The sequence below is a fragment of the Protomyctophum parallelum genome (genome assembly GCF_964188405.1).
Source record: "Protomyctophum parallelum genome assembly, chromosome: 5".
In the NCBI taxonomy this organism is placed as follows: Eukaryota; Metazoa; Chordata; class Actinopteri; order Myctophiformes; family Myctophidae; genus Protomyctophum; species Protomyctophum parallelum.
In genome coordinates this window covers 3,124,704-3,145,333 of record NC_139702.1, presented here as the reverse complement: position 1 = coordinate 3,145,333, position 20,630 = coordinate 3,124,704, and the positions used below count along the sequence as shown (strand labels likewise).

At 43.0% G+C, this 20,630-nt stretch overlaps 1 protein-coding gene across 1 annotated transcript in view; it reads right to left on the bottom strand.

Annotated features, from left to right (window-relative positions):
- LOC310859198 (uncharacterized protein) overlaps positions 1-20,630 on the bottom strand; it is a 70,122-nt gene that overhangs the window by 23,826 nt on the left and 25,666 nt on the right. The window lies entirely within an intron of this gene.

The window sequence follows — 20,630 nt, the reverse complement described above, 5'->3', positions numbered from 1 at the left end:
ACCGCTTTGCTAGATTGATTCAGAAGATTGTACAGCGCCACCTGCAGGAAAGGGTTGGCATTTATAAGAGGACAGCACTACATGTCAACATTGAAGGATATCAGGACTATGTTATAATAAGTTATGGACCAAAAAAACAGAAACTATATAGTAATAATATAATAGCCTAAAATACAAAATATAAACTAGCGTGTAGATAGACAGAAGCGTACTGGTGTGTTGGCTGTGGGTCTGATGGCCTGATCCAAGTTGGTCATCTTCAGTTCAGAGTCATTGATCTTCAGCGGGGTGACGCTGTGGTTCTTCATCATCTCCTCAGCCATCTCTGTAAGTGGCATCGACAGCAGCACCTGATGGACAAACACCAGAAGTAATGAATTTTCACTTTGTAAGTACAAAAATCATCTTGCCCTGGTCAACAAAAGGATGTGTCAAACTTTTGAGATGTAATATAAAAAACAATTCTGTTGCAATGCCGGCGTGGTAGATGTTCTTTCGATTCCATCTCACCGGGTCTTGGATGTAGCGGTGCATATCCAATCCAATCCACTTTATTTATAAAGCACATTTTTATACAAGGTTGAAACAAAGTGCTGTACACAAAGAAATACTAAAAAAATCACACCAGTGTGAACAGAGTGGTGCAACTCCCGTCTATTGGTTCTCTGTATCATTCCAATTTGTATCGTTCCAATTTCTTCTCTGTATCGTTCCAATTTCTTCTCTGTATCGTTTGCGTCCAGCAGGTGGCAGCCATGTCACATACTTCTCTCGTTCCAATTTCACACATGCGCACACCACTCATGCTCATGGTTACAGGTACACAGGTACACGGACATTGCAAGCTGGATGTAGGAGTGGTTGCACCACTCAAAAAGAAACAACAACAACAGTACATAGACAGGGCACATAAGGACACAATGCAGTGGAAGCAGCAACTCTTAATCAGTATGTTCAAAAGTTTTCAGACATGATTTAAAGATATTTTTTTTTGCGGCTTACGCCTTTTATTGATTTTTGAAGGGACAGACAGTAGGCTGACAGGAAACGGGAGAGAGATGGGGGGATGACATGCAGTAAAGGCCGTGTCGGGTCCGGGAGTCGAACCCGCGGCACACTGCGACTGGATTACCAGTCCGGTGCCCAGACTGTTACGCTACGGCCTGGGCCTTCAGACATGATTTAAACACAGACAAGGTTTGATAAGCTCTGACATGAGGTGGAAGTTCATTCCACAGTGTGGGTGCTACAACAGAACATGACCTATCCCCCCCAGGTGGGATTTCAGCTTGGATTTAGGGATCTTGAGAAGTGACTGGTCAGTCGACCTCAGGGCCCTTGTCGATACTTTGGGAGTTACAAGTTCCGAAATATAGACTGGTGCCAACCCGTTTACAGACTTATATATAAATATAGACCGGTGCCAACCCATTTACAGACTTATATATAAATATAGACCGGTGCCAACCCATTTACAGACTTATATATAAATATAGACCGGTGCCAACCCATTTACAGACTTAAAAGCAAACATTAAAATCTTAAACTGGAGCCTGTAGCGCACAGGAAGCCAGTGTAGGGAGGCAAGGATCGGGGGGAGATGTGATCATACTTCCGTGTCCCTGTTAAGAGGCGAACGGCCGCGTTTTGGACTAACTGTAATCGTGAGGCAGGCTTGGGTAACACCAACATACAGTAGACAAGTCGGGTTGAAATAAAAGCATGTATGAGACGTTCAAAATCATTAAAAGTTACAGCAGACTTGACTTTCGCCTCAACTGATAAAAACTGGATTTTACCACAGAATTGATCCGTTTGTCCAACTTAAAATCACTGTCCAATTTGTGACCACCGGTTTTAAAAACGGTTGCAGGGGGCCCAGATCCAGAGAGGAGGTGTCACAGGCAGTGCTGGGTCTGAACACCATGACCTCTGTTTTACTTTCATTGAAGTTAAGAAAGTTCTGGGCGGCCCAGGCGGTGGCGTAACCGTCTGGGCAGTGCCCGACACGGCCTTTACTGCATGTCGTTTCCTGTCAGCCTACTGTCTGTACCTTCAAAACAAAAACAATAAAAGGCGTAAGCCGCAAAAAAAATAAAATAAATAAAAGAAAGTTCAGGGCCATCCATGCTTTTATGTCCTTAAGACATTCCAGCAGAGTGTTCAGGGAGGTGGTGGGATCCTTTTTCTTCAGCATACGTGTTAGCCGAATCCCATTCCCGCTTCCAGGAATTGCCAGCCATGCCCTTGTAGACAGGTCCTCAGGAATGGAACCAAGCATCTCCTGTACTGTCCAGTTGAAGGGGTGGCGGGACGTGAGTCTGCATGGGGGTGCTGCCTTAGTTGTAGTTTCGTGCAGGATATGCAATTGCAAAATACCATCCTCAGCCACGTCTCCTATGAAGACGAAGCTTAAGCCTGGGTCCAAGAGAACTAAGCCAGGGAGCTCTGAGACTGATGAAATAGTGGGTCTAATAGAGAGCCCTCAACATGGTGGGCTGTCAAAGTGCTAGTTGCCACGTTAGCGACCATATTTACAATATGAAAACCATGCATCTGTCAATTGAACAATGTAGGTTACACACGTTGGAATTAAACATGGAACCTGCAGCATTAGATGAGTAATTCATTGTATATGTGTTGGACGTTTGTGGTTGTGCTAAACAGACACCTGCTGCTTAACGACTACAAATACACTGTCCGTGACTGTGTACTACTACTAGAGTAGCTTTGCATCTTTGTATCTTTTGCATCTGCCCATGTGAACGCAGCATAACGGCGGGGCTCCACCGGGCGCGTTGCGTCTCCGTCGCATGCGTCTAAAAACGAACCGGGGCAATTTTAATGCAGTCACGCAACGCAACGCAACGCAACGCGAGCAGTGGAGCCACCCTTCATTGGTTAAAAAGGGAACATTCCCTGACGGTGACGGAGACGCGCCGCTGGCACGCCCGGTGGAGCCCCAGCTTAACGTGTGGCAGGATAGGAACGTCCATACCCCCCCCCCACCCCCCTCCAACGCTGTGCGCACCAAACTACATGTCCAGGTGCTCCTTTGAGTACTAGCCCAAATTATAAATATGCACCCCTGCTAAAGTTACAAATATAGTTTTAAATGATGATGTTCTTAATCTTGTGCAGAGCAAATTTCATCAGTGGCATTTCAATATTCAATATATATAAGTAGTTAGGTGGAACAGCCTTTTCAGCTCAGCTCCTTGCTCTGAACGTGCCTCTCCTTGGCTCTTTTTGACAACTAATGTGCTATTATTTATATTATATTATTAATATACATTATTTGATCTGTTAAGTGGTCAGATGGGTGGGCCATGTGAACAGTCACGATTCATATGATTTGATACCACCGTGGGGTGTGCTTAAATCTAGTGAGCTTATCTAAATTAAACAATAATTATGCAATACAATAACAGTTATAGCCTTGTGAGAACACAATATCAGAAGGGTCTGTCCAGCACTCATTGCTGACGAGTGCCAATAAGAAAATGTTGTTTTCAGTTCAAAACCGCATTAACCCATTTTGGGTGGGAACCTTTTTTGGTGTTTTAACATTATGTTATAATTTAGCTATTGAAAAATAGCAGATCTACAAGCTCATAGCGCGCCACCGAGTAGCGCACTACGAGCTTGTAGGTCTGCTATTTTTGAAAAATCGTGAAAATATTTATTTCAGAAAACTGGAGGATTTAGAAGATTCTTTTTAAATTTTGATGTCAGGCCTGAAAACCCTTCCCTGCAGTGTGTGTGTGTGTGTGTGTGTGTGTGTGTGTGTGTGTGTGTGTGTGTGTGTGTGTGTGTGTGTGTGTGTGTGTGATACCTTTCCTAACTGCGCAGCCACGATGACGTTAGCGGGGGGAACTCCATAGGGCTGGCCCAGTTTGATGACATCACTCTCAGTCCAGCCGCTCTCAGGAAGCCCAGTGATCAAAAGTGTGGATTGTGATATTAATTTCAGATCAGGCCCGTTTCCTGTAGGAACACACACAGCTCTGTTAAATGTCCTGTTTAGTCAACCCAAACCTTTCACAGACACAATGCAACTGGCTATGTTTAATGAGCAACAGAGTTAACAGTGTGAATTGCAACTCTTGTTACATTTTACAATTTGCACACCTCTATTTCAGATTTCGCAATATAGTGACACTATATGGAATCAATACTGATCTGATGCATGTTTTATTCTCTGCATGGGATTCATCTTACCTGAATCCTTACCACCTTTAGCAGCCAGTTCATTCATCTTACCTGAATCCTTACCACCTTTAGCAGCCAGTTCATTCATCTTACCTGAATCCTTACCACCTTTAGCAGCCAGTTCCTGGGTAGATGTCCTGTGAAGACACGAAGACATTTGTTTTTATCTCTGATGTGTGCATGTACAGCAGGCTTGTAAAAGAAGAGAACACATCGAACTTACCCTTTACTGACTGCTGTTGAATCGTATGCTTCTGGTTTCTAAAAGAAAGGAATCAAGGCAATAAGAAAAATGACATTTAATCATATAGGCCTACTGTAAGTAGAGTTTTCAGACGTCAATGGATCTACTGTATCTGAAACACTTCAACTCTATATGTTGTTGATCTCCAGGGATCTGTAAATGGTGCCCTTTTTTCCCCCTCGTCTACAACAGTCACTTCGCTGGAAATAGCCGATCTACAAGCTCATAACACCTCATGCGGTGAGCTTGCAGATGTGATATTTTCACTGAACATCTGGCTATAATGACATGCCCAGGATAGGGATGCTAGGGTTCATGTGGATCTCTAATTAGTCGTAGACAATGTTTCATATCTCTGAATCTTCACAACACACACGCAATATAAATGTTTGTCCCTGATGGAACTACCACAGACGAAATATTAATATACAACTAAATGAATAAAATAAATGGGAAACCTTGGCTAAAGTGACAGTAATGGGCTCAGTGGGCTGGTCTCCGATGGAGAGGCTGCTACACTGGGCCAGAGCCAGAGCATCCGTTTCCTTCTCCATACACACCGATGCCTAGGAGGGAAGACAATAAGTCTGCTATTAAGATAATAACAATAAGCGTCTATTAACAATAGATAATCGAGACAAAACGTTTGAATTAATGGTGATGTGGATTTGAGGTCATATCGCCCATCCCTAATGAGAATACCGTCTGGCCTTGGTCTGCCTCGCTGCCAGACAACAGAACCACGTTGTTGTACTTCCCGAAGTCCCTGACGCACGTTTTCACGTCTTGTTCTGTGGCCGTGGCGGGGATGCCCGTCAGGTACACCAGACACGCTGCGGTATCCACCCAGGTTCTCTGGGTGGATACCCAGGTATCCTCCCAGGTTCTCTGGGTGGATACTTTCTGCATTTTCTTGGCCGGCGGAGATTTGGCTGACTGGAAAACAATAGACTTTTTTTTATGGCTCTTTGACTGTAAGATCAGAATCAGCAAGCACAGCACACAATCAATTGATTGATCATTAAAATAAACATGTTCTGAAATACACATCTGACCAGATCTACATAATTTAAGGCACGACGTCGAAATAAAAAATAACGTTCGCTCTGAAAGAATATATATTCAAAGATTTGTGCCACATTTTTAAGATATATCAAAAATAGCAGACCTACAAGCTCGTAGCGCGCCACCGAGTGGCGCGCTACGAGCTTGTAGGTCTGCTATTTTTCAATAGCTAGTATAACATAATGCTTAGTTAAAACACCAAAAGGGGTTCCCGTCTAGAACGGGTTAAAACTATATTTGTAACTTTAAATAATAGTATATTTAGACCCACTATTTCATCAGTCTCCGAGCTCCCTGGCTTAGTTCTCTTGGACCCAGGCTTAAGTTTCGTCTTCATAGGAGACGTGGCTGATGATGGTAGTTTGCGTTTGGCCAATTTGGGAACCCATCTGGCAGAGTCGTCATGTTTGACAGATGCATCGCGGTGACGTTTCAAACCATCGCGAGAAGAACTCCCTGTATCTGTAGATTGAGGCAGAGGGGAAAAGGGAATAATTAATAAAGACAGACAACATCAAAGGGCCCATTAAAACCAATCGACATTGCGAATTTGCGATCTGTAGAGCCTTGCTGCTAGGGAGCTAAGCTGCCCTGAAGGTGGTGCTAGATAACTAGTGAAGTGTTCACCAAAATATGTGATCTGCCAATTAGATGAGATATCGTGTGCACGATTGGAAAATATCGCTAGTGGAAAAGGACACAGGGTCATCAAACCATGAGTGGGATTGATCAGGGAATATTATAAAAATAATATTGAAAAAAACAATCCTTATCAAGACATTTCTTCACCCATGTTTGTAAAGGTGTCTAACACATTTCAAAAAGTTGAGTTAGTTTAGTTGGGGTACTGTAACCGTATCTGGGACAAATCTAAAAATGATTACTTCTGCCTTGAGTAGCTTATGAGGGGTAAGAATAAGCTTTTTCTCATCATTCTGAATCCATTGCAAGCATTTGTTTTGCACCAAAACAACTCCTTGGCATACAGTAAGTACTTCCATGCTCATTTTTCCTGCTAGCCATTGGCCAGGTGCAATTTCTGACTTTTCTTGTGAGCACTGCGCTCATAGAAAACAAAGGTAATGGATCGCACACAGTGGCAAGAGTCTCAATTCTATGCATTTTCTACATAACAGAGAGACGTTTCTGCTACTCAGCCTTCATCAGTGTGTGGTGAATCTAGAAGTGAAGAAACCATACTCCAAGATGCACAGAACGGTACCCGTCGGTCACAGCCTTTCACAGGCTTCTAGATAGTGACCTAAACTGTCCCAGACAAGTTTTGAAACAATATATTAGTAAACCAGAGACACACTATGGGATCTTTGAGAGACCTGGTCATTGCTAGACTCTGAATCTACCAAACCTTTCACCTCACTTTATCTGCCCAGTAACTGAGTCTTTTCTGCAGGTGAGCCTTTCAACAGAACATTATTGAAAAACTATGCTCTGAACAGAACAAATTAAGTAAAAGGTGTGCCAATACATAAATTGTATAAAATTGCGTTTTGGTTGATTCCATTAACTTGTATGTAGCATCTCTCATGCAGCATCCCATTTACCTTGGTGGTGACGATGATAGGAGTGACGGGGGGTCTGGTATGATCTCCCGTGTTGCCCTTGAGGGTGGGGACCCCCTCTGTGTTTGTCAGGAGGAGGAGAGCTAGGGCTTGGAGACCAAGAATGGGACAGGGATATAGAGCGAGTGGGAGAAAGCTCCTTGGTGTGCCAGTTGGTTTCGCTGTCATCTTGGCCCAGGGAGTGTTCCCTCCTAGAGTGGCCAGGAGGAGACAAAGAGGGAAAGGGAAGTAAAGTTACATTTCCGTAAACGGTAATAGTTTAATTTTAAAGTGACATCTTCCATGTTTTCAATGTTTCAGTGCTTAAAAAACAAAATAAAATAACTGAAACACAAGTGATACTGACCTTGGTAGCTTGTGTTTCCACTCTGGGTAGCTACAAAACACACACACACACACACACACACACACACGCAAACACACAAAATGTAACACTCTATAGGCAAGCAGGTAGTCCTACAACACGCATTTCACAGGTTTTCCATAATCATAAGGCGATGTATGGCTTCTACAAGTGTTTAAATGCCTCCTCACTTCTTGCGTAGGTCTCGGCAGGAATCACTGTGCGTTATGCTGTTGACATGCTCAATCCAAGCCTGGAGGGGGGAAAAAAGAGATAGAGCGAGAGTGTCACAAGTAATGGCCAATCATCTAGCCCATTCTGACCTGAGATCAGATTCATACGAGGTTTCCGCCGGACACACACTGGTCTGATGAACCCATTCTGACCTGAGATCAGATTCTAAAAATGTCAGTCGCTCTTCGATTTTTAAAAAATAGCAGACCTACAAGCTCGTATCGCGCCACTCGGTGGCGCGATACGAGCTTGTAGATCTGCTATTTTTAAATAGCTAAAGCATAACATGATGCTGACACCAAAATGGGTGCCCGGTCAGAATGGGCTAGACACCAATTAACCCATTCAGGCCTGACCTCAAAATAAATAAATAAAGTTTTTCTATATCATGACAATTTTCTGAAAGATTTGAGGCACATTTTAACGATTCTTCAAAAATAGCAGACCTACGCGTTCATAGCTTGTAGATCTGCTATTTTTCAATAGCTAAATTATAACATAATGTTTAAAACACCAAAAGAGGTTCCTGCTCAAAATGGGTTAACTGCAGGCACAAAGCAAACGCATTAGTAAAATGCAGATAGAAACCATAAGTAGTGTATTTGTGGCTCTGTTAATACTGCTATGGCTTAGGTCTCAGAAGGCAATGTAAGAAGCAGAACGTACAAAACCATTTCTGAGTGAGGTGTTTTTGTCCAAGTGCTTTTTAATACTTTTCATTGGTTCAATAATATTTTAACCAACACACAGACAAAAGGGTGTTCAATAGCACCGATTTATGAAAAAAAAGATGGCTAAATGGGTGGAGCCTGTTTGGCAGATGTCTATATAACATACTTTTCCCCACTTTAAGTTAACTTTATGACGTCTTTCTTTAAAAGGAAAGGATTCCAAATAATCCTGTTGGCTTCTTCCTTATCTTGCACAATAACTTTCTTTTGATATCTATCATGATTCGTTTCCATTTTACAACGTAAACTAAACTAAATCCATTTCAAGTTTTGAATTCATATAAAAAAGGGAACAAAATAAACAGATGCACAACATTTTCAAGAATTTCCCCAGAAGGCCAGATGGATAACTAGGATGAATAAGATGGGGCTGTTGCTGAGCGGTGCATCAGACCAGATGGATAACTAGGATGAATAAGATGGGGCTGTTGCTGAGCGGTGCATCAGACCAGATGGATAACTAGGATGAATAAGATGGGGCTGTTGCTGAGCGGTGCATCAGGTCATTCATCATTTCAATGTTCTGACTCAACTCGAGCGGAACCTTTGTTACATGTCGTCAGTTTCCCGTTCCTTCTAGATTACTACCGTAGATAGATTACATTAAAAAACAACCATAACCCGACTATAAAGCTATTACATATTGGTGGCAATCAATCATATTAAATGGACTGAGAGCCCAGACATGTAAGAAGACTTTGTTAAAAATAAAGAAAGGTTCTGACTCTGCCATAATTTAGGCAAATGAATATCAGCAACATCGAGAGTTGATTCAGCTTAAAGCTGAACTGTTTATCCTAAATTGCCATCAAAGAGAAAAAAGGTAAAACCAATACAAAAAAATACATCGATTTCATATTCATACAATTTGTAGATTGTAGCACAGGTGTGCTAATTTCATTACGACAGTTTGACTCCAAACTGCTCCAGACTGCTTTGATAATAATACTGTCATTACTAAACCCAAAAACAATATAATTAAACTGACCAGAGATTATTTTCATTACTGTAATACTGATTATTTCATAGAAACTGTTATAATTTTCTAATGTTATTTTAATCAGTCAAATAAATTGAATACTAGGACTTGTATGTAGGGTATAGTAAACTATAAACCAGATTGCGTCTCTTTTCGCCTTTAAAAGAGTCCTCTTGATATTAGAAATTCTGAACTTGTTTTTCCCTTCACCAGGCACTTTCACAATATTGTTAAATGATCCAATTATGTATCCGACATTCAAACAAACGGGAACTGGTAGCCACTGGTCTGCATTGTAGTTTGGAACCAGTGATAAACCAATTGGTTCCAATTAAGAACAACACAGAGCAGAATTAATAACAAGTGTACAGGTATTCCTTTCAGGAGATGACACGTTGACACTCACCTTGGCGTGCTCACAGTCTACCTCACACAAGGAGCAGGTGTGAGGGTACACCTTTGGAGACTGCGCTGAGAAATCACATATCATGGTGGGAGTGGGCAACCTCTTGGTGGTCCCATGTGATTTCAAAACAGGATGTCTGGATGATGAGGAAGGGTCGTTCCATGTTTCTGAGGAAGGCCTTGGTTTGGCGCCGTTCCTACTGTACTCTCGGTCTGAATGACGAGGTCTGTACAGTTTGGAGAATTCTCTCACAGGCGGCGGTCGTTTGTTCTTGTGAACCTCAAAGCTTGACCTGCAGTGATCCAGGTCTACATGCTCGTTTGGTTCAAAGGGTTGCAGAGGAGCATGCCACCTTTCAGGCATGCTCTCTCCAACACTGCCGTCATCGCAGTCTTGACTAGCATGACCGTAGTCAGTGACTATTCCTGCAGACTGTGGAACACTGTGGAACCTGGGCACTTCTGGGGTTCGCAAATGTCCAGTACTTGGCAAGGAGCGGGCAGGAGGTGGCAGTACATCATGGATGACACGTGAGGCACTCTGAGAATATGAAGAGGAAGCCGCATTGTTCTGGCTTTTTGATTTATTCACCTGGAGAAACCGAAGGATGAAAGGTAAATTTTCAGGGTTTAGCTGATCTTCAGGATACTGACTCAGAACCTCGAGATCCTCGGTGGAGAGCCCCAAGGTAGCCAAGATACTCTCTGCACGTTCTGGGGTGTATAAACCTTGCTTATCCACACCTCCACCACTGCTATTTCCACCACCATGAGAGCCCCTAGTCTGAGGGGAAGGTGGCTCATAGACAGGGGCTTGCATCCAGGCCTGATTACCCATTGCAGAGTGGCTGCTCTGCGGCTGCTGGTTGACTGTGGAGGTAGGACTGGAAAACATTTGGCTCGGATTTGGCCGAGACCTTTGGTTATGGTTTGGCTGGTTCATAAGGTCCATGAGACAGCGGTCCACGTCCCCAGATCCCCTGGTAGCCATGGCCGGTACCAGCTCGTCAGGCAGATGGCTAGGAGGAGGGTACCTTTGCTGCTGCTGTTGGTGATGAGTAGGACCGGGCCTATTGGAGGAAGGCTGTGGCGGCCCCTGTTGCTGGCTGGGGTGGTGATACATTGTGTTGCAATGTTTAACCCCCACTCCCACACTTCTCAGCACACACTGTCTACTACTGAGATGTTCCTGGATACCAAGGAGACAACAACCACGCTGCCGCTATCATGCGGCACACTGGCTGCCAACAGTCTCAGCTGCTGGAGCAGTAGGTTGCTGGCGGCCGAGCCGGGCCTGAGCTTCAGTCTGGACCAACTGGGCAGAGCTGCCACTGCAGCAGCACCAGCTGTAGGTCCAAAGTGGCAAGGGGCCTCTCTGGTGCCGTATGTGGTGCCAAATGTTCTGCTGCTCTGGTCCAAACGGTCAGGGTGAACAAGACTGATTGTCTTTCTGTGAGCACAGCAAGGCTGGGAGATGGAAAACAGAAATATTAGATTAAAGATGAACAAGCTTTTCCTCTGAAGTCTGAAAATGTTTTGAGAGGAAGTCTTTGTCTGCAATATTAGGGTTGCCACCCATCCCCGTAAAAAAAAAGAAAACGGAATCATCCCGTATATGGAAATTAAAAGTGTCCAGTATTGAACTGATACAGGTCAGGACACACTTTATTCCGTATTTTGAGGTTGGGGAATCAATATGAATGAAATTTATTTTAGAAATTACGGTAATTCTGCTGTCCTGCAACTGCTCCCCTTCTCGTTGTTGCGTGACCTGTGAGTCTGGGTCTGTGTCTGAAAATGTGCTCAGCTCATTGGCTCATTTACTCATGACATGACCAATGAGAGAAGCGCTTTCAGTGTTAAGATAAGATCTCTGCTGCCGCCACACCAGGGGTGCCAACTGCCAAGTCCGTTTATTTCCTGCAACGTTTCGCTTTATTATTTTTTTTCCCCAGAGTTGCGTATTTGCGGGTTGCGGTTTTTTGGGTTAGTTTTAAAAAATGTGGTGGCTTGTTTTGAAAATCTAACAAGCTACATTTCTTTGATGTATATAATATAAATAAATACTGGTTTGGGGGAGGGTGAATTACAGATTCACAGTTAATCTGGTGTCTCTACTTATTACGCCCTGGCTAAAGCATGGGTGTAATAGTATAATAATTTAAATGTCCAAAACATTCATTCTTATATAGTAGTATAATAGTATAGTATAGTATAATTATAATAATGCATTGAATCTTTTTAGGATTAGGATTATATGGCCATCAATCATATTATTGGGCTTGTTTTTTCGAGGGGAGATTTGGCTTATTTCTCTCACAAGAGTTGGCTTGTATTCGACTTGATTTGGGGGTGGGTTGGCTTATATCTCTCACGAGAGTTGGCCCCACACCCTCGCCTGCAAGCATGAGTTGACAATGTGACAGTACTACCGGCTCAGAAGAACACAAGTTGAATTTATGTCTAAAGAAAAATCAGACCAGTCTGAAGCGAGTGGTGCAACAGCACCCCCTACTGGTACTCTAAACAAAGTCCCATAGATAGTCCCATAGGCCCATAGGGACAAAGCTGTTCCTTGGAGTGGTTGCACCACTCAAAAACTAAAGACTGAGACATCAGAAGTATGGAAGTACAGTACAGTTTCAGCCACGGTAGAATCCACAAAGTAAACAATTTAAAGTGAGAAGCAGCATAGAAGCCAGGAGCAATGACACCGTTCCTTGTCTGCCAAAGGCACCCAGACAGCTAACAGGTATTGTCAAATCATTGTCAAATCAAAGCGTGTTGATTAAAAAAAATAAAACCAACTCTGGTTGTTGTTAGGCTTGTAGTATGCAAATAGTTAAACCAGGGGTTTTCAACCCTTTTCATATTAAGGACCATTATTTGTTCTGCATTTGAGCAACGGACCACCATTTGATGAGATTTAGCCTCTCAGGCCATGCAGATGTTTAACATGCAGATGTTTAACAATAATTTAACTGTTGCTATAACTGTTGAAACCAAATGGAACCTTATGGGTACATATGGTTTCATTCTATGTTCTCAAGATTTTTTTTTAATTGATTGATTGAAATATTTATTAACAGTTTGTAGAATTTACAGTACATTTTAAGCACAAACTCAATACAAAGACTGTTAACTGTGAGTGGACGACCCAATTAAGCATTACACTCGTTTACAACAGGGTCCACATTGTTCAATTCATCAAAACATTTAGAGACATACAAATAGACACTTCTATGTAGTTAAAGAACAGAACAGGAGGCCAGTTTCTAATTGCAGCCATCCGTAGGTGCCCTTTGAGAGCGGTTTTGAAGGAGTCAAGGGATTCACATGTCTTAATGACTGTTGGTAGGGCGTTCCACATTTTGGTGGCATAGGAGCGAAAATAATTTAGTCCCTTGTTTGTGCCGAATCTGGGTTGTACATGGTTTGTTGTACTCCCTCTGGTGTTGTGGGTGTGGACTTCGTTTACATTAAGGAAGTATTTAGACAGGTACATGGGTATCTTGGTGGTGTATCGAATCTTGTGGACCAGACCCATTGCAAGATGCTGTACTCTGTCGTCGACCCTAAGCCATCCCAGCCTGTCAAAGTGGGCAGGGGTGAGGTGGGTTCGGGGGGTGAGGCCAAGTAGGAGCCTGACCAGTTTGTTTTGGGAGGTCTGGAGCCTTGTTTTAAAGGCCTTTGAGGTGCTGTGGTACCAAGAGGTGGATGCATAGTCAAAGAAACCTTGTACGAGGGCTCCTGTTAAGGTCTTCTTGTTGACCAGTGAGGAGATCCTGTAAAGGAATCTTGTTCTTTGATTGACTATTTTTATTACATTGGTGGCCATTTTATCACCGGAAAGATTGGCCTCCAGGATAGAACCTAGGTAGGTAATTTCATCTTTTTGTGTGATAATATTGTCACCCACTCTAACCAAGAAGCCATCTGCCTTGCTGAGATTACTATTTGATCCGAAGAGAATGGATTCAGTTTTTCCCAGGTGTAAGGATAGTTTGTTATCAGCGAGCCAGGTGCAGATTCTACCGAGTTCAGAGCTGAGGGTCTTTTCAACCAGATCCATCTAATAGAAGAGTTGCGATATTGAGGGGGCAGAAAACAGCCCGGTCACGTGGTTCATGTACTTGCGCGAGCCCATAGACTCCAATGCATTCCGTAAACTTCCGGTTGTCCCCATTCAATAGAAGTCTATGTAGAAGAGCCACCATTGGACTGGCCCCATGAAGTGAACCGAGTTTGCATAACTCTGTCTTACTCTATGGCTCTGGTACTGGGTAACCAGAAGAGTGCACACCAGAAGCCCGTATGCTTTGGAAAATGGTCTGAAATAAGTTAAAGTACATTTGAACATTTGACATGTAAGGCCTAATTGCAACTATTACTATAACATTTGTGGACGTCATTATGGCATAAACAATAATGGGGAGTTGGGGACGGCTCAGAGTGTTCCCGACAAGCAAAGTAGGCTTTCAACTTAAACCCATCTTTGTTTTGGTGAGTAGCGGAAGTGTATTCTTTATTTTTACTTAAAGGGACACTTCACACTTTTTGCATAAAAAACATAATATATTAATGACGTTTAGAAGATTTATAACACTTTCCTGGGGTCTTTGTGTGTGAAATTGTGGTTTTAGATATTTTAGATTTTAGTAGTGTCCATGATTAGTAGTGTCCACTTACTTCCTGGCCTACATATCCACAAGGAGGAGCAGTGCACCAAAGCATTATGGAAATTGTAGTCCAGGAAGCAAGTGCCCAGTATGCATGTCTTGCATGACATCTAAAACCACATATTACACACATAAAGACCCCAGGAAAGTGTTCTAAAACGTCATCATAAACATAATATTATTTTTGCAAAAAGGGTGAAGTGTCCCTTTAAGTCGAGGGGCTGCAAAAAGTGAGCTAGCAAGCAAATGAGCTAGCCTCCAGTTTCCTAATGCTAATGTTAATGCTAACGTGTAACACTAACGTTACAGTGGCTGCTCTGTGATCGTCATGTTAAAACAACAAGCTTAATAAACGTGCGGGTTCAAGTCACTACAGCACAGCTTCCAGTCCACGCGTGTAAACAACGCAATAATATAATGTGCAAAAATCTATGTAAACAGTGCGCATGCATGCAAGACAACTTCTCTTCCCCGTGTGTGCTAAAGACCTTTATTTATCCCACACATGCATTGTGATTCACAAACTCCATTTCATTACAACACAGATAGCTATGGTCCATAGCTCTAATGCCTTTGCAGGCATTAGAGCTATGGACCAGAGCTACAACACAGATATATAATTGTACCTTTTTATCACGTATTGTAATGTGGAACTCCTTGGATTTGTGTGTCAGGATGTTTGTTTATTCTCTTCAGACGCAGAGCGACGCACTTTCGGCTCAGGCTTTCTTCTTCTTCTTGTGAATTTCCGGCAGTCTAGATGCCTTAGTTCCGGCACATTGCTGCCTCCCACTGGTCGGGAGTGCGTGGATCTGTGTCCGGAGAACTCGCCAGTTTACCATCAGGAAGATATGTTGTCGGAACTGTGGGAAGCTCGCCGGGATCTGTGGGCAGCTCGCCGGACAGCTCTCCGCGATGGGATATGATCATATGATATACATTTTAGAGTAAAACAGACACAGAAAATTGGGCATAGGAGAGGGGATAGCACCCCTCAAAAAAGGTGAATGAATTGAGTTTTGGATAAAGATAACAGAATGCTAGTGGGAAGACGTCCTATCCATTTACCCCAGTAGCGCTCCACCCCATCCTTGGCCCACTTATTTTCTCCAGGTACAAAGATCTATTACAGGTCACCATCATGCTGTCCCTGATGATTCAGAATGATTTTTGATTCCCTGTTGACTTGCGTTACCAATTTACCTGACCATCATGGTCAATTTATGATGAATTCCTGTTCTGTTCTTTAGCTACATAGAAATGTCTATTGTATGTCTCTAAATGTTTGTATGTCTCTAAATGTTTTGATGAATTGAACAATGTGGACCCTGTTGTAAACAAGTGTAATGCTTAATTGGGTCGTCCACTCACAGTTAACAGTCTTTGTATTGAGTTTGTGCTTAAAATGTACTGTAAATCCTACAAACTGTTAATAAATATTTCAATCAATCAATCAATCAAAAAAACCACAGAGAGTAGGCCTATAGATGGATTATCAAATCCATGCTCCCTGGCCAGGGAGCCCATGGATGGGTTTTAAATCAAGAACTGTATCTTTATGAAACTGACACTTATTACTGTATATGTCCTTTTAATGAAGTCTCTAAAACATGTCATTATTAGCGCAGCGCTATGGACAGATCGGATGACCAACACATTTAAGAATTAGCACATAGAGGAATATTGCTAATGTGTGTATAAGTCAGTACTGTAGGAAGGCCAAACATTGACCAACTTCTACAACCAGTAAGCAATCATAAACATATTTAAAACATAACTCCAAATAATTACAATATAATTACACTGGACTTTTATGTACACATAAATTGTCATCTTTTCTAGGTTCGGTGTATTAGAGGGGCGCTCTTATCATTCATCACTTTTGGCATCCTCACTTTTCTGACCTCAGCCAATCAAATCATCGCTAAGGGGACAGAGAAAGCTGGGCATTGGAGGGGCTAGCACCCCTCAAAAGGTTGAATGAATCTTGCATCCTAGTCACAACAGTGCTGGTGCAGAGGTAAAGGACCAATCCGCTCTGGTTTTACAGCAGATACACAGGAATGTATAATACACTGAATGCTGGGACCCAAGATACTATCTTGGCTCAGTTTCACGGTTTCTCTGGGGTTGTTTAATTGTTTGTTAATTGTTTCAAATGAAAAATACCCTACATTTTACATTTTCTATGGTGAGGAATGTGGATTCACGCCATGTCAGACATTTCTACATAAAGCCTAAAGCTATAGGGTCCCAAATATTTAGCATGGCATTTTGAAAATCAGAACACACGTTATAAATTATAATATGGCAATTATAATTAACACCAGAAGTCAGTCACCAGAAGAAAAGACCAAATACATTTATTAATATTCTTTTCTCTTTATAAGTTTTCGTTAAAACAGCTTGTTTTTCAATGATGATTAATCAAAGTACCACAAAATAAAAAGGAAAAGTGACAATAACAAAATGTTTACCAACAAGAAAATGTGGACAGTTTATGGGTGACAAAACATTGTTAAGGAGAGGATTGACTTGACTCCGTTATTCAGGTTCATAATAAATGAATGTTCAGCTAGAGGTTGTCTTCCTGCTCTTGAGATATTTCTGTAAAAGAACAAACAAAAAACAGAATCCAACATCAAATACAGCAAATTACTTAATTGGCTCAAATGCACATGTTCACAAAGGTTCCCACAATGTCCAGCAGAGGGCAGCAGCCTGCAGTTCTTAGGAGTTGTACATCTTGAAGGACCAATTGTCATTGACATTGACATTATCACTGAAAGTGCAGAAACATCCTTGAATTCTAAGTGGTGGTAATTATATCTGCCAGAGGGAGGCCCTATTTCATCCTCTCTGAGTACTGGGGGAGGACTTTGTTTGAAATAGACACTCATGCTTTCCACAGTTTCTAGGGTGTGATTTGGGGTCCTAAGGATGAATACAAAATTAATATCAACATCTTAAAACCAAAATGTTGAATTGTGGGACATCAAAAGGGCATGTGATGTAAATCAAAAGGGGGGGTAACTACCCGTCAGTGGGGAGTGTTGGCTGGGAGGAGGAGTAGGACTAAGGCCCTATACCTCCTATCTGGGGACAATCAGGCTCATTTAGGGGTCCGGTGTCTTGCTAAATTCAGGTTTCCCACACATTTTTAACAATGAATTTTCTTCATAACTTCATAACTTCTTCAAAGTATGTCATCCCATTTCTTTTAAAGATATTTTTTTGCGGCTTACGCCTTTTTTATTGATTTTTGAAGGGACAGACAGTAGGCTGACAGGAAACGGGAGAGAGATGGGGGAATGACATGCAGTAAAGGCCGTGTCGGGTCCGGGAGTCGAACCCGCGGCACACTGCGACTGGATTACCAGTCCGGTGCCCAGACCGTTACGCTACGGCCTGGGCCGTCATCCCATTTCTAAGCCAATAGAAATCATACGGTGCAATAATGAGGCTCTCTTACGGTTTACACCTATGCCGTCAATGCCCCACGACAGACTCCAGCAAAGGTCTCACGTGACAAAAATAACTACAGATCTACAAAGCTAACATAACGTATCTATTATTCGTGTCCACGTGACATCCGGTATACATTAGGGGCTGAACGTATTTCACGTAATGCTAGACATGTTTTGGGACATGAACAAAATCAATAGCATTTTCCAAAACATTTGATTAATTCCAAACCTTTTCCAGGCCTGGAAAAGGTATTTCATGACCGTGGGAAACCTGTAAAGCAGTGGTTTTCAACCTTTTTAATGCCATGGCCGATTATTTATTCTGCATTTGAGCCTCTCAGACGCAAAACTAAAGAATATGTTGTTGTTGGATAAGATTTCGTCCACAATAAACAGACAAAAGTTGATCAAAATAAAATGTACATTCTCAAATTGTGTGGACTTCTTGTAAAGTAAGTAATGAAGATGTTTAACAATAATTTAACTCTAGTGTAAAAACCAAATGGATCCTTGCGGCTCCATTTGGTTTCATTTTACCCACTTTATCTACCCTACCCACCCCATCCCTACGTCTTGTGTATGTTGGTCCTACCTGCAGGTTGTGGTTGTGCTCCAGGCTCTTGCAGTGGTCCAGCTCTGACTGCTGTTCTCCACTACTGAAGAAGCTGTTGCACACTTGACAGAAGAAACCCGTTTTGGGAACCAGGAACTCCATGCCTGCAGGGGCTGCATAGACAAGCACAGACATTGAGCAATCAAGGACAATAGAAATGTATGGAAACGTATTGAACATGTAAATGATCGATCCTACAGTGGATGGCATGGACAGCATCTCACCCTCCGCACTATTAGGGTCAAAGGGAGGAGGGCTGTCAGCAGTGGCAGCTAGTGTCTTCTGTTTTTTCTGCGTAGGTTCGTCCTCCCTTCTCTCGTTTTCAGACCTCTCGTCTTCAGACATAAGGCGCTTCGCTAAAACAAAGAGAATGTTGGGTGTGTTTATATTTGTAGAGAGTAAAATGAAGTACTATATGTCTACAGACTGGTCAGGGGCAACATGCTGTTGTTTGACTGTATTGTATTATCCAAGTTGTGGCACACACCATTCACATTCAGTAATCAGTTAGCCATTCAAATTCATGTGGAGGATTGCAGTAAAATGTAAAAATTGTCGGCTGAAAAGCTGGATGGCACCCCAAAAATAATAACTTAAAGAGCAATCCACTACAAAGTGTGTATCATTTCTAAACACCACCACATTCATAGATCCTACCAGAGACAGAGGTAGCCATCTTCTCTTTGTCCTCGAAATCCCCCATCGGCTCTACTTTCTCTGGCACCAACTCCTCAGCCTGGCTGTGGCTGTCTGGACCTTGGTTCTCCTGCTCTCCTCCTGCTGTAGGCTCCACACCAGAGGAGCACACCTCCAAATGGGGGCTGGTGGAACCCTCAGGTGATCCTCCTGCTGTAGGCTCCACACCAGAGGAGCACACCTCCAAATGGGGGCTGGTGGAACCCTCAGGTGATCCTCCTGCTGTAGGCTCCACACCAGAGGAGCACACCTCCAAATGGGGGCTGGTGGAACCCTCAGGTGATCCTCCTGCTGTAGGCTCCACACCAGAGGAGCACACCTCCAAATGGGGGCTGGTGGAACCCTCAGGTGATCCTCCTGCTGTAGGCTCCACACCAGAGGAGCACACCTCCAAATGGGGGCTGGTGGAACCCTCAGGTGATCCGGCTGTCCCCGCTGGAGCAGATGCAGCGAGGGAATCCTCTGCCAGGGTGGAGTCCATATTGGCTGTAGTTGAAGACATCAAAATGCATTAGGACTTTTCAGCTGATTTTGTATTTCAGTATTAAACTACAGTAACATTCCCAGTTTAAATAAACATATTAAAGCAGGTTGTATATGTGCTGGAACAGAGGGAGCAGTGCTACCTGCTACAGGCTGAGGCACAGCTGTGTCCAGCTGGTCAGAGGAGCACATGGCCTGGGGGACAGGAGGGTGTGGGTGCTCAGTGGTGACGACCGGGCCCAACATTTTTGAATGGGCTTCTGACGTCTCTGGAGCAGCCGTTGCCAGGGTGACAGGCCCCGGTGAGGCCTAAGAGGTTGGTGTCAAGTATAGGGTCGACATGTTAAAAGTTAAAACCGAGAAAAAATTAATGTAAGTGTCCACCCTGTTCCCTGTCAAAGTGGTGGTACGCTTGCTACAAAGGAAATTCCTTTAGGATCACATCAGATCAGTATTTACTCTGCCTCAGCTTTTCTAAGATCTGCCTCAGATAATAAATGCAAGATAAATTAATTAGCCCAATCTCTACTGAGGTAAAAGCAAAACTAGTCCGCAAAACAGATCAACTATATCAAATACCTTGGGAAGTTCAAGATCAGCAGGTTTGTTGGAAGAAACCTCTCCATCACCAGCAGCAGAGCTAGATGACTTGGTCGTCTCCTTTGGTCCAGAATTAATCTTGTCCAATTCCTCTGCTTCCGGCTTGCAGACTTGTGTGGGAGCAACCTTAATATCGTCCTGGTCTTTACTTAGTTCTTTTCCAGCGACTTCATCCTTGCAGCTGATCTCATCTGTATCGTCTCTCGGCTTGTCCTCCTTCATCTTCTTGGCAGCAAAGTAAAGCCTGAGGTTTAATCTTCTTTGGTGTGTCTCGGACTTCAAGTGACTGTGATAGTGCG